The sequence below is a fragment of the Schistocerca serialis genome, chromosome 1, assembly GCF_023864345.2.
Source record: "Schistocerca serialis cubense isolate TAMUIC-IGC-003099 chromosome 1, iqSchSeri2.2, whole genome shotgun sequence".
In the NCBI taxonomy this organism is placed as follows: Eukaryota; Metazoa; Arthropoda; class Insecta; order Orthoptera; family Acrididae; genus Schistocerca; species Schistocerca serialis.
Window position 1 is genome coordinate 845,555,054 of NC_064638.1, and position 14,915 is coordinate 845,569,968.

Consider the following 14,915-nt stretch of genomic DNA (forward strand, 5'->3'; position numbering starts at 1 on the left):
TCAGATGGTTCAAATGGCTCTGAGCACTATGGGACTCAACTGCTGAGGTCATTAGTCCCCTAGAACTTAGAAGTACTAAAACCTAACTAACCTAAGGACACCACAAACATCCATGCCCGAGGCAGGATTCGAACCTGCGACCGTAGCGGTCTTGCGGTTCCAGACTGCAGCGCCTTTAACCGCACGGACACGACCTCAGATGTTAAGACCCAAAGTGCTCAGAGCCATTTGATTTGAACTGAAGTAACAATGGCACCACACCCCTGTTGATACAGCGATTCCTCCAAACGTGAAAACTGAAAATCCACTAGAACCGCATATTACCAATTTCAGAATCACGCGTTGTAATACTGCACACTATCGACAATTATTCACTTCTTCCTCTGTCATAATCACAATAACAGAGTGGGTTGAAAGATAAGGTGTAAACAGAAAACGTCCCTAGCGTCATTCGCAAATCCACTGACCTGGACTGGTAGATCAGAATGACCTGATGGATCCTGAACTTCGTTCTTGTGGGATAGGGGTACGTAATCGTAACTAACGTCTCACTTCTCTCGGTCGCTGGTTCGACACCTACTCTGCCACAAGATCAGAAGGGTATAACTGAAATAACATGTCGCTGTTGTGTCAAACTGTCATTCTAAATTTCTCTTCCTATTACTGCTTTCGAATTGATCTGAAGGATGAACAGAAACGTGATGGCCATCTTTCCTCTTGAAACTGCAGCGTTACCATTAGCGAGGAGACCACTTTCCCTTTTATGCCTAGCAGTTCCAGTAGTGAGCCGAGAATAAACTCGTCGTTCATTAGATGTAACCTTCCAAACTTCGAGCATTCCGCGGTTTAGTGGCAAGAATTAACAGCATAGCAGCATTAACCGTATGCGGAAGTAACAGCCGATAAACGGATTGTAATCAGTTTATGGTCATCACTCCCTGTTCAGATATAATATAGCGAATACAATTTCATACACTTTTCACACCCAAAACGCGAGAAAAAAACATACGTGAAAGAACAGTCATCCCACATCTTGTATACAGTTCTGGATATAATCTCACTGTGTTCATCACAAGTTCAGCATGTTTCAGCCCCACCGCCGTCCCAATGCATCCTTAAATTGGCTTCCTCATGTCGTAAATGTATAACAGTAAAATAGTAGGTGCTTATTATTTTTCTTTGCGTATTGGTTTCAGAACTTTATAGCTCAGTTTTAAATGCAGCTACTACCCCGACGATGTAGCAGCCCTTTTCAAGCCGACGAAACAGCTTCATTGAATGTATACCTGCTGTTTTTGACTGACGATGGAACATTGCTATGACATTATGATATGACATTAGTAAGTTACACTACTTATACAACTACGAATGAATGACGTATATAGAACGATGATTCAAAAACTCGAATGAGCAAATGAAAATTCAGAGTGATAATGACTGTTTCTTTCGGTATTCGTGGAATTGTGTATCTTCACCGGGTTCCTGAACTTAAAACTATTACTCATCATTACTAACTTGAGGTCTTACTCAACTCTGTAAGAAAATAAGAAGAAAAGAATCCGAATTGTGTAAGACCAAGTCATGGGTTCTGAATCAAAACAACGTACCCGCTCATACCGAATTGCCTGTTAAGAGGCTTCTAATGAAGTGCAGCTTCCCAGTGTTAGACCAGCCACCTTATTCCCGCCTGACCTAACACCATGTGACTTTCATTTACTCCCCACGGTCAAATCATCATTAAAAGGAACAAGATTTAAATCCGTTGAAGCAGTGAAAGAAAAAAAGGCTCGCGTCATCAAGTAGCTCACAGAAAAAAACTTCCAGCGCTGTTTCCATCAATAGGAAATTTGCATGAAGCGTTATAGGAATAGAGGGGAGGGGGGGGGAGGTTGTATTGAGGGTGATAAAAACTAAATATGTATGTTTTTTAAATAAATTTTTGTACAGCAATAGTCCCGTTATTTTGTAGCCACGGCTCGTACGCGAAAAATGTCCTGTCAATGAGCTACCACCCCTTTTCAATGTGCTAAGGGATCTTGAAAATTAAACAGTTTAAAACTGTGTGTATTATGTCTTCAGTTGAAGGAAAAGGTCCATAATTCAGTCTTAAGTCCACTGAGGGTACAGTAATGCAGTAACTGACGTTAGTCATTGCGCTATAGGACTTCGTTTAAAGCCGGCCGCTGTGGCCAAGCGGTCCTAGGCGCTGCAGTCCGGAACCGCGAGACTGTTACGGTCGCAGGTTCGAATCCTACCTCGGGCATGGGTGTGTGTCATGTCCTTAGGTTAGTTAGGTTTAAGTAGTTCTAAGTCTAGGGGACTGATGAGCCCAGATGCCCATAGTGCTCAGAGCCATTTGAACCACTTGAACTTCATTTAATAGACGTAAAGAAAAATATACTGATTCATACTGCAAAATATTAACCGTAAAATAAATAATCAGCCCCAAAGGCGATCGCGCCGTGCATCTTACGTGTTGAACCCATCAGCCTACGTCGTAGACCATCTACCTGCGCGCTTTGACTGCAGGCGTCGAAAGCTTACCCCGCTCTCCAGCTGACAGGGCATTTAGTACCACCTGTGATCTCGGATCCAACAGAGACGGGTAAGGGTATCCATATCTGTACCCGTACAACATCCATTTATAGACGCAAAGCGCCTCGTTCCGGGCATAATTATCTTCGCCGGCGACAGATGGCGGCTGCTCAGCGTCACGAGCAGCTTCCCGGACTGGGCGTACACTTCCGCTGCGGGTCACACCGGCGCTCGGCGCCACACCCGTCGTCTCACAAGAGCGGCCTTGTTACGACTAGCGCTCCTCGACCGGACGCCTCCCTCGTTGCACTCCACTTGTCTACCGATGAACAGCGTCTGCCGCTCCGATTAAATGAAAATCCTTGTTATCTTGCCGGTTGCCTTTTGTTCACTAATCTCCTTCAGACACCTCATCCTTGTTCATTCCCGTATGCACGCACTGTTTAAGAAGAACGAGCGCTGAACTGAAAATACGAGGGGCGCTCAAGAGGTTGGTTTTAGTGACGATTCCAATACTCCATATGTCCGTCCCCGGTAGCTGAGTGGTGCCGGCACGGTAACTCAGCGTGTTCGGTCAGGGGGTTAGCTGCCCTCTCTAATAAAAAAACTGAGTTAATGGATTAACGACGAACTGAAACGGGTGTGTTGCGATGTCCACCCCGAGCAGATACAACGAACGAAAACGAACAAAATGAGATTAAGATTTTAAAAAAAGTGTTCAGCGCGACAGACTGTCAATCCAAAGGGCCCGGGTTTGATTCGCGGCTGGGTCGGAGGTTTTCTCCGCTCAGGGACTGGGTGTTGTGTTGTCCTAATCATTATCATTTCATCTCCATTGAGGCGCAAGTCGCTGAAGTGGCGTCAAATCGAAAGACTTGCACCAGGCGAACGGTCTACCCGACGGGAGGCCCTCGTCACACGACATTCTAATACACCAAATTATTCCCCTCTCTTTTCACTACAAAACCATATTTTTCAACACAATCTCCGTTCAGTCCGACGGCCTTAAGCCACCTTACTTGGAGGACCTGTATGACCGCATGGTACCACTCTGCTGGTCGACGCCCGCATCTCGTGGTCGTGCGGTAGCGTTCTCGCTTCCCACTCCCGGGTTCCCGGGTTCGATTCCCGGCGGGGTCAGGGATTTTCTATGCCTCGTGATGGCTGGGTGTTGTGTGCTGTCCGTAGGTTAGTTAGGTTTAAGTAGTTCTAAGTTCTAGGGGACTGATGACCATAGATGTTAAGTCCCATAGTGCTCAGAGCCATTTGAACCATTTTTTTGCTGGTCGACGTCGGTGCCAACGTCTTACTGCATCAATAACCAATCCGTCGTCTACGTACTGCTTCCCGCTGAGTGCTTGTTTCTTGAGATCAAACAGATGAAATTCGGAAGATGCGAGATCAGAGTTGTAGGGTGGTTGAGGAAGAACAGTTCAATGAACATATGTGATTTCCTCTCGGATGCAGACTTGTGGAGGCCTTGGGTTTTCATGGAAAGAGAGAAGTTCGTTAGCATTTTTGTGGCGATGACCACTCTGAAGTCATATGAAGATGGTATCTGTTCTTTCGGACATGTCCCAAAGAACAGATACCATCTTCATATAGTTAAGGCTAACCGGTCATTGACCTTCTTCTTCTGCGCCGGATGCACACGCATTGCCCGAACTCTTACGGGACTCGGTAATCGCTAGTAATGAGTGTAATGGGCAGGGGCACTACGAATGTAGCGTGTGGACATTAAGTTGGAAAAGTCAGTCTCACGGGGAGCGTGCAGGGGATAAATCCATGTGGCCTCGGTGGCTCAGATGAATAGGGGGTCTGCCATGTAAGCAGGAGATCTCGGGTTCGAGTCCCGGTCGGGGCACATATTTTCAACTGTCCCCGTTGATGTACACTACTGGCCATTAAAATTGCTACACCACGAAGATGACGTGCTGCAGACGCGAAATTTAACCGACGGGAAGAAGATGCTGTGATATGCAAATGATTAGCTTTTCAGAGAATTCACACAACGTTGGCGCCGGTGGAGACACCTACAATGTGGTGATATGAGGAAAGTTTCCAACCGATTTCTCATACACAAACAGCAGTTGACCGGCGTTGCCTCGTGAAACGTTGTTGTGATGCCTCGTGTAAGAAGGAGAAACGCGTACCATCACCTTTCCGACTTTGATAAAGGTCGGATTGTAGCCTATCGCGATTGCGGTTTATCGTATCGCGACATTGCTGCTCGCGTAAGTCGAGATCCAATGACTGTTAGCAGGATATGGAATCGGTGGGTTCAGGAAGGTAATACGGAACTTCGTGCTGGATTCCAACGGCCTCGTATCACTAGCAGTCGAGATGACAGACATCTTATCCGCATGGCTGTAACGGATCGTGCAGCCACGTCTCGATCCGAGTCAAAAGATGGGGACGTTTGCAAGACAACAACCATCTGCTCTGGTTTTCCGCCAAAACAAAGTCAGTGACTGCTGTCTGCTTGGAACCCACCTCCGTTACAGACACAAATTTGAAGGCTACGTATAGCGCCGCCACCAATCGGAACTTCGTGAAACTATAGGGGCTAAGGAGGGAATATTCCACGTTGTCCCACAATATATTCCACCAAAACTGGCCGAGCAAAAAAAATGTGTTGCAATATTTATTGGGCGCTCGCTCCTCGTAATATCGGCACATCCAGCGTAACACGCCGGAATACCTGTTCAGTTTTCCTCGATGAACGCATTCGTTTTCCCGTACTTAAACGTCGATTACACGATTTGCCTCGAGCATGGATGTGTGTGATGTTCTTAGGTTAGTTAGGTTTAAGTAGTTCTAAGTTCTAGGGGACTGATGACCTCAGATGTTAAGCCATTGTGCTCAGAGCCATTTTGAACCATTTGAACCAAGATTTGCAAAAGAAAAAGAAAAAGGTGGCAGGGGGACATAATAAGAGAAAAAAGAAAAAGATCAAATAACAAACGTAAAACCCACTAATCTTTCGTTGTACTAAACGTGCTTTTCAACATTATACGGGTGTCATCCCGCAGCTTGGAGCATTCATCATTTACTTAAGAGTATGATGCTGAAGTACTTTAGGAAATGTGTTAGGAACTTATTAATCCAAAAAAATTTTTATGCCTTGGAAGAATTCTCTGTGCATAATTTTTAATTGTGGTTTAATTATATATGTATTTTCTGCCTACTTCCTGTGTATATTTATTCATATTGCTTATGCAAGCTTTACACTATATATATTTCTTTTTTGCAATTAAATCTATTCAATTCAGTCCAGTTCGAGTAGTGTGTGTGTGTGTGTGTGTGTGTGTGTGTGTGTGTGTGTGTGTGTGTGTGGTTAGCATAATACGGAAAAACGATCTAACCTCAATCGTAGTAATGTAGAAAAGGTCACTAAAAGCAGTCATTTCAGAATCCTCACAAAATAACCTACGGAAATCATCGAGCATCCAGCACACTTTTTTGTAAGCGCCTTTAAGTGTTCTATGCATCTCGTTCGTTAACGAACACCTGCCATAACTGACTGATTTGTAGAGCAAAAATAAAGAAGCAGGCCCTTTTTACGTCGAATCACCTTTGAAACGTTGTCGCCCTTCGCCTAATAACAGGCAACTGAAGTCAGTTTATGGTAAATTATGAACAATTTTGATAGGCGACCTCCGTGCCGTGTAGCTCAGTGGAGATGCAAGCAGTTTCAGAATTATTTTTGGTCCTGACAAGCAAGGACGAAACTTCCGTACTCAGCATAAACCAATAAATCAAAAAAATACGGCCATCTAAATGAAAGTATGTCGGTTCATCTTTGGTGAGCAATTCGTAGTTTCATAGAAGCGTAGTCCTTGGTATATGGCCGGTGGCAGATGCTACCATATATATCACGTAGGTCATATAATTTCTGTTAATTAGGGAAAGGAAGGGAGAAAGGAAGATTAGGGTTTAACCTTCCATCAACGATGGCGTCATTAGGAACGGAGCACAAGCTCATGTTAGGGAAGGATGTGGAAGAAAACAGCCATGCCCTTCGAATGAACCATTTCAGAATATGCTGTTGATTACAAGAAAGTGATTGTTGAATTCTCAGCTGATGCTTCATGACATCTCAAATGTGCTTAATAAGAGAGGTAGCATGAAATTCATCGGTGTTTTCTGAAAAAAAGTGCAATACAATTTTGTTACTGTAGCATTGACTATATTCTTCATATTTACATATAGCAATGTGTTTAATGTTGGAACCACCTCACGCAAAAAATAATTTCAGTGTCTGTCACACTGGCGTCTGTAAAAACAACTATGTTTGCATACTTCTCCAAATGAGATTTCGTCATTAATTAAAATTTCTGCAGATGGAAAAAAACTCTTCTCATACGCATATTCGCTGATGAAAGTAAATCTGAAAGACATCAAACCGTACGTTGGTATGAATATCACACTGTTTTAATATTAACATATCCTATGTTGTCTTCTTTTGACTAGAAGACTGTGTCTTGCAATCAGTTTTTTCAGGTTTAAAGATGACTGTGAACAACAGTGCAAGTTGACAGTTTTCACAGACATTAAAACGCGCAGTATAAGGTTAGACGTTTGGATCAGAAAGATAATCTCACGTCTTCAAGGCTAGGGCTTACTTTCTATGGTGCTCTCTTATGTCCCACCGACCTGCAGCAGAGCAAACTACAGAAACAACACAGAGCACCTGAATTTGAAAAGTAGCTAGAAAGTTTGTAAACATTAAGGCACGCAACAACGGTGTATGTACCGAAGAATAGAGCGCGTACTCTTCAGTTACTCTTCAGTTATGTCACGAATGTTGCTAACTGTATAGAACCGGTGTACTAACCCGCTGTTATAGCGATCTGGCCTCATCCCATGTAATCATATAAAATGTCTTCCTCCCGTAGTGCTGCATTCACCGGATAATTCCAGCTTTGGACCTCTTACAGAGTCCTCTTGTGTCGTCTACTGGTCTGCCACTGCTGTCGCACAGAGTCGTGATCGCTGCTCTAAATTTCCGGAACTGGTCGCTCCTAGTAAACTGGATTATCTCCTTAAAATCGCCTGACCTGGTGTGGCAGACATGGAAAAGTTAAGGAGCTTATGCGGTACCATTTACTGGAAAGCTGCTTGTGCTTTATATCCATATTTTTGATTTGCAGTTCCTTGTATTGGCCGTGTTTGCAGTTATAATTTTTGGATGTGAAGTCCGCCAGTTATGCAAAACACCGTTTTTCTCAGTACCCAAACATGTTTTGGCACCACTGTGCCATCATCAGCGGGTTTTCGTTTCTATTGAGTCTGCAATGTGAACATTTTTGTTAAATGATTATAAAATTACGTGCATTTTTAGTCCAGATCGTTTCAATTTGTAAAAACCTTTACATTTGGTGAGCATAAATTTTCTGGATCAAAATGGCTCTGAGCACTATGGGACTCAAGTTCTGAGGTCATTAGTCCCCTAGAACTTATAACTAATTAAACCTAACTAACCTAAGGATATCACACACATCCATGCCCGAGGCAGGATTCGAACCTGCGAGCGTAGCGGTCTCGCGGTTCCAGACTGCAGCGCCTAGAACCGCACGGCCACTTCAGCCGGCCTTTTCTGGATCACTTTTGTGTTGATTATTACAGATAGCATGCCATCTGCAACCAAACTATGTTGTTGAGAAAAGTTTTTTGCTGGGAGTTAACCTATCTTCTAGAATGTAATTTAGTTTTCCGCGATGTTTTCTAGCCTATTTTCGTACTTAGTTACGTTTTCGTGTTGCAAGCACTTCCATTCTCCGCATCATGCTGAGATGTTGTGATGCATACGTAACTATAACAAGTATTTTCCACAAATAACGTGGTAAAACACTTTTCGCTACACCAGAACACAGCGTGATTGTGGTTTGTTATGTGGCCCAGCCCAATCAGTGTTCATTTGTTCACCAGAGAGTTCGCCGCCAAATTTGAATTTCGTTTGCATTTTATGTGTGTGTGTGTGTGTGTGTGTGTGTGTGTGTGTGTGTGTGTGCGTGTGTGTGTGTGTGTGTGTGTGTGTGTGTGTGTGTGTGTGTGTGTGCGTCTGTGTGTGTATTTTCTGTGTGCTCCTTAGCTGTGTGTGTTCTCTTTTATATGGTGTTTTATAGTTGTCTACCACAATGTTATTGAACTCACCAATTCGACAGTTACGGTTTGTGACTTTAATCCGCAGTGATGCGGAGCTGTAAGTTGCATGTTACGCGAAAAAGAGGTAAAAATAAAGATAACAGAGTAAATTAATAGTTCGAAAAATGTTCAGTGCCTCCAGTACTGATGAAACAAAAATGCGGTATTGGTTTTAGTGACGTAGAAGCTTATTCCATTCATTCTTAATTCGCAGCTCACAGTGCATGTTCTTCAATATTAAAGATTTTAATTTATTTGTTGAGCTACACCACTGACAGAATATTCATGAAGTGTCGACAGCACAGAGTCTTTAACGAGGAAACGCATCAGTTGTTAGCTACATCGTAGACCGAAACACAAAGTTAATGTGTCAAAATGATCGGTGGCTGTAATGAAAGATAGTCCTCACAGTTCTGTGGTCAAAATAAGTTTTTACAAATTGAAAAATGTAAACTCGTAGAAGAGGTCACAGCTGAGGCAAAATACTGGTGTGTCTGAGTGAGCACGCACAACACGTCTTTTGCGTAAAGCTATCTGAATGTCCAATATACATCGATGTACAAGTAAAAAATAATTATCAAAGAGAGAAATGTAAACAAATGTATTTCTTAGGGGAAAATTTGTGAGCACCAAAGATGTGATGCTTTTTTTGTATGGGCCTTCCAGTGCTATGGCACTTAAGAAGAGCGTTTATGTTCTCCTACATTATGTGGGTAGTAAAAAAAATTATTGAATGTTTTGAGTATACCATGATCGGAAGAAGAAAAACATATATAACTAATGCGGTGTCACCGCCAGACACCACACTTGCTAGGTGGTAGCTTTAAATCGGCCGCGGTCCATTAGTACATGTCGGACCCGCGTGTCGCCACTGTGTGATCGCAGACTGAGCGCCACCACAAGGCAGGTCTCGAGATACGGACTAGCACTCGCCCCAGTTGTACGGACGACTTTGCTAGCGACTACACTGACGAAGCCTCGCTCCTTTGCCGAGCAGATAGTTAGAATAGCCTTCAGCTAAGTCAATGGCTACGACCTAGCAAGGCGCCATTAGTAACATTGCATGTATCTAAAGAGTCTCACTTGTATCACCACAATCTCCAGATGTACCACAAGGATGGATTAAAGTTAAGTATTCCAGCAGCTACGTACTTTTCTTTATAGCATTCATTACGTATCCTGTTTCAGACCTCACGCCATCCTGCTTTAACTTAGCGCGTGCCTTTCGGCTTCCTCTCATTGTGTCTAGGCTGTCTTGTCTAGACACAACAACTAACATCGGCCGTGAACGCATACATTCTCATATGCGGACAGTTTTTCGTAGGACAAACTCAACTTGATCTCCTAAGGAATCACGCACAGTGTGAAGCTGATCCGGTAGTTGGTGTACGTGCTGGCAGTCACTGAGAACGCGATCCTGTAGTGGCTGCACATCGTCGACTGGAGTAGCGTAGATTTATTCTTTCAAGTGTCCCCATAGCGAAAAGTCTATGGGGTAGAGGTCCGGGAAACGAGCCAATGAAGCTGTGTGGTCTCTCTACCAATCCAATATTCTTGCGAGAAAGCGAGGGGTACAATCGCGCATGTACCGCATCTGTAGTCTGCTGGCGTGGTAGATCCTTCAGTATCGTATGCTATACGTTAATGATAGAGTCTTGATAATAAGTCCCACTTAATCTTTATCTACTGTCAAGAAATGCTGCCCATATATTGACTGAGGAATAGAGCTCAAGAAATGGCTCTAAGCACTGTAGGACTTAACATCTGAGGTCCTCAGTCGCCTAGACTTAGAACTACTTAAACCTACCTAACCTAAGAACATCAGACACAACCATGCCCGAGGCAGTATTCGAACCTGGGACCGTAGCAGCAGCGCGATTCCGGACTGAAGCGCCTAGAAACGCTCGGCCACAGCGGCCGACGAGGAATGGAGCTGATATCGTCTTTCTGCATCTGACCAAGCTAGAATATCGTCGACGTAGCGGTACGCTGTAAAGGTGCCGCCGATGTTAACAAAGGGGTGCTGCTGTGAAAAAAGGTGGCACCCCGAACCATGACTCCTGGTTGTCGGGCTGTATGGCGGGCTGCAGTCAGGTTGGTATCCCAACACTGTCCGGAGCTTTTTCAGACGCGTCGTCGCTGGTCATCGGGGCTTAATTCTAAGTAGAACTCATCACTGCCAATGAGATTCCAGGGGGAAGATGTGTCCGGACAGCGATGTGATACCAACTCGCCCATCTGCATTAACTTATATTTTTCTGTATTTAGAGCAAGCTGCCGTTCATCACGTTAAACAGAAATTCTGTCTAAGTTATCCTGTATCCTTCTACAGTCACTCAACGGCGATACTTCCCCGCATGCTGCCGCGTCATCACCGCTGTCGCAGATGGCCGCTCACGCTATGCGTCACATCATTAACGCAGATAGAGAACAAAAGCGGTCGTATCCGACCCGCCATCGAGGATAACTCCAAGGTTTCTATTAACACTTTGCCGTCCGGCGACACCACAGTGGTGTCGTGGGCGAAACAGCGGTCAATGGCCGGCGACACCACAGTGGTGTAGTGTACGTAGTCTCGCTCAGTGGCCGTCGACATCACAATGGTGTCGCGAGCGTAGTATGGAGCAGTGGCCCGTGACGGCACTTCAGTACCTTTTTCATTCTGTTGGTGTTTTGTTTAGGTAACAATAAGTTACACACGTCAACAAGTTTTTTTTGTTTTTATAAGTACTTCTGCAGTTTCATCATGGCAGACGAAAGAGACGATACGATTATTTACGATGAATGCGCGGAAGTCTTGTCTGACGTTCCGGACGTCTTGGCCGATTGGGAAGAAGACACTGAATACCAAAAAGTTTGAAAGTGAAGCAGAATCGTCGGAAGATAGTGAAATACGTCCAAGAAGAATTCGGCGAACGCTACGGTTGCCAACTGATTCGGATGAATCAGACGAAGAAGACAGACTATGATTAACTGAGCACCAATAATAAATTTGGGCAACGGCCTTGCCGCAGTGGATACACCGGTTCCCGTGAGCTCACCGAAGTTAAGCGCTATTGGGCTTGGCCGGCACTTGGATGGGTGACCATCCAGCCGCCATGCGCTGTTGCCATTTTTCGGGGTGCACTCAACCTCGTGATGCAAATTGAGGAGCTACTCAACCGAAGAGTAGCGGCTTCGGTCAAGAATATCATCATATCGACCGGGAGAGCGGTGTGCTGACCCCACGCCCCTCCTATCAGCATCCTCCTCTGAGGATGACACGACGGTCGGATGGTCCCGGTAGGCCACTTGTGGCCTGAAGACGGAAGGATCTCCGGGTCCACACTTATTTCCCAAAGATACTCAGAACGTCGTGGATATGGTAGAATTATAAATTGTGAACGATCTATTTGAATATATTAGCAACGAAACCAACAAGTATTACAGTCAAAATTGCGATAGAAGGAAACTGGATTTAAAAAATGCAAAATTTGTCGACGTTACGGGACCCGAACTTACAAAATGGTTTGGGCTTGCTATCCTTATGGGAATTGTAAAAGAAGCAAGGATCGATGATTTCTGGTCAACGAATCCGTTGATGACACGACGAAATTTCGCAAAACGATGTCCCGCAACCGATTCAGACATTATCATTTTTACATTTTTCCGACAACAACAATAAACCGGATAATGCCGACCGGCTATTCAAAGTGCAATTCGCAATTGATTATTTTTCCAAAAAGTTTAAAGAAACGTTTAATCTAAGTCAGTACATCTCAGATGATGAAGGAATGATACCGTGGCGAGGACAGTTAAATTTTAAAGTTTACAGTCCGTCGAAAATTACGAAATATGGCATACTTATTCGGATGCTGTGTGATTCCAGTACGGGATACATGTCCTCATTCAAGATATATTCCGGCGCTGGACAACCTTTAGCAAAAACGGTGATGAAACTATTGACACCTTCTGATGGAAAGTGGCATCACCTCTACATGGATAATTATTATAACAGTGCAGAGCTCGCAGAGAAGTTAATTGAAAAGACAATTCGAGTTTGTGGAATGATACGGCAAAAATAGAGTGTTTGAAACTTGCCATCAACGGGAAGGTGACAAGCGGCCGGTGACAAGCCAAGTAATGCGAATTAGCGCTGCCGGCGCCAAGCGAATACATTTGTACGAGACGTGCGGACGGCAAAGTGTTACGAAGTCTTCGAGACATTCCAATATGTGGAAACCTTTTCCATATGCTCGAACTTCCGCTAACTGCTTTCAGCATGTCAAACGCTTTTCGGAAATCTAAGAATACGGAATCTGCCTGTTGCCCTTCATCCTTGGTCCGCAGGATGTCGCGCGAGAAAAATGCAAGCTGTGTTTCGCACGACCGATACTTTCTAAATCCCTGCTGATTTATGGACAGCTCTACTGTTTCAAGGAAATCTATCATACACGACTTTAGAATATGCTCAAGAATTCTCCAGCATACCGATGTTAAGGATACTGGTCTGTAATTTTGCGGGTCCGCTGTTTTACCCTTCTTATAACGCAGGCCAACGAAAAAATTTTTTTTGAAAAACTTCTTTTACTTTGATAGCTGATCTTTATAGATTTTCATGACCTGAATTCAAATCTAGTCTTAGTTTTTTTTTGTATCACCCATAGTTTTCGAGCAATATGCTTTTTATTATATGGTATAAACATACTATACTATACGGTAAGCGGGGAAATTAATGAAACGCTTTGCTACAACGTAAGTATGGTTTGTATTTACAGTAAGCTACTTAAAACACTCATATGTGTTAATAGGGTTTCACTTGGGAGCTGAAATTGGTTTCTATTTTCTTTCTCTTTTTTCTTTGAAGCTTCTTGTGTAGCTTTTTCTACGATGAGTCGCTTGCTGAACTTCTCGGAGAAGTGATCAACAGCAGTCCCCCATCATGTTGGTGTTCCGGGAAGTAAACAAGGTGACTGTTCAAAGAGTGATCTTTCAGGCTCATTAAACATCCTAAAGTTTTAAACTTCTTTAACATTGTAACTATAATAGAAACATATTCTATGTCTTTTTCATGTCCTAAGAACTTCGTCACGACTCGCTAAATCGATAACCATGCTTCTTTCTCATTTAAGGTCATTGTGGATTCAAAACTAACACCAATTTTCTAACGTCAGGTTCGACAAAGACGCCTTCTTTTAGTTTAGCTTCTGAAAGGTGTGGAAACTTTAGACAGAGATACTTAAAACATGGTCCATCTTTAGGCAAAGCCTTTACAAACTGTTTCATTTGGCCTAACTTTATATGTACAGATGGTAGGAGTACGTTTTTTGGATCTACAAGGGTTTTGCTTAGAGTATTCTTCTCACCAGGTTTTAAAGACTCCCTCACAGGCCAGTTCTTTCTGCACTAGTGTTGATCCCTAGCCCCGCTGTCACACTCACACAAGAAACATGGAAATTTGGTAAAGCCACCTTGCTGACCAAGGAGCATGCATGTTACTTTTAGATCGCCACATATCATCCAACCATGAGCAGAATAGCCTATTTTATTTAGCACTGTTTCTAGGTTTTCATAGCTTTCTTTCGTATGTACAGAATGTACAACAGGTATAGATACATACATGTTGCCATTGAGTAATAAAACAGCCTTTAAACTAGTTTTGGATGAATCAATAAACAACCTCCAGTCTTTCTTTTTGTATTCAATACCACCTCATTCATCAGAACGGGAATGTCTAAGCAGTACACTAAATCACCTTCTTGTTGAAAAAACTTGGATAATTGCTGCTCTCTCTTTCAATGCATGTATATGCTGGTTCCAACTGCCAATAACTTCTTTTCTTTTAATTTAAAGCCAAGCAATTCAGCACTTTCTTTCGTTAAGCCCAGATCTCTAACCAAATCGATAAGCTCGGTCTGAGTAAACAATTTGGGCTCTACACTTTTTGCATTACAATGAAATTCATCAGCATCTGGTTTATCTAAATCACGTTTTACATCACAAAATACTTCTGTTGGAATAGAACTTAAATCATCTGGTGATTCACGAACCAGCAAATCTACACCATGGTCGGATAGCGGACGGAAGGTTGGGGTAGCTTATTACTTTCTTGTTTTTCGAATTATGACCAGTAATATCAACACTGCAAAAGTAGCAATCATCGGAATGATTTCTTGGCTCCCTGCATATCGTAGGAACAGCAAATCTAAAGGCTTTTTTCTCCTTTTTGGACCATATTCTCAGATCTTCAACAC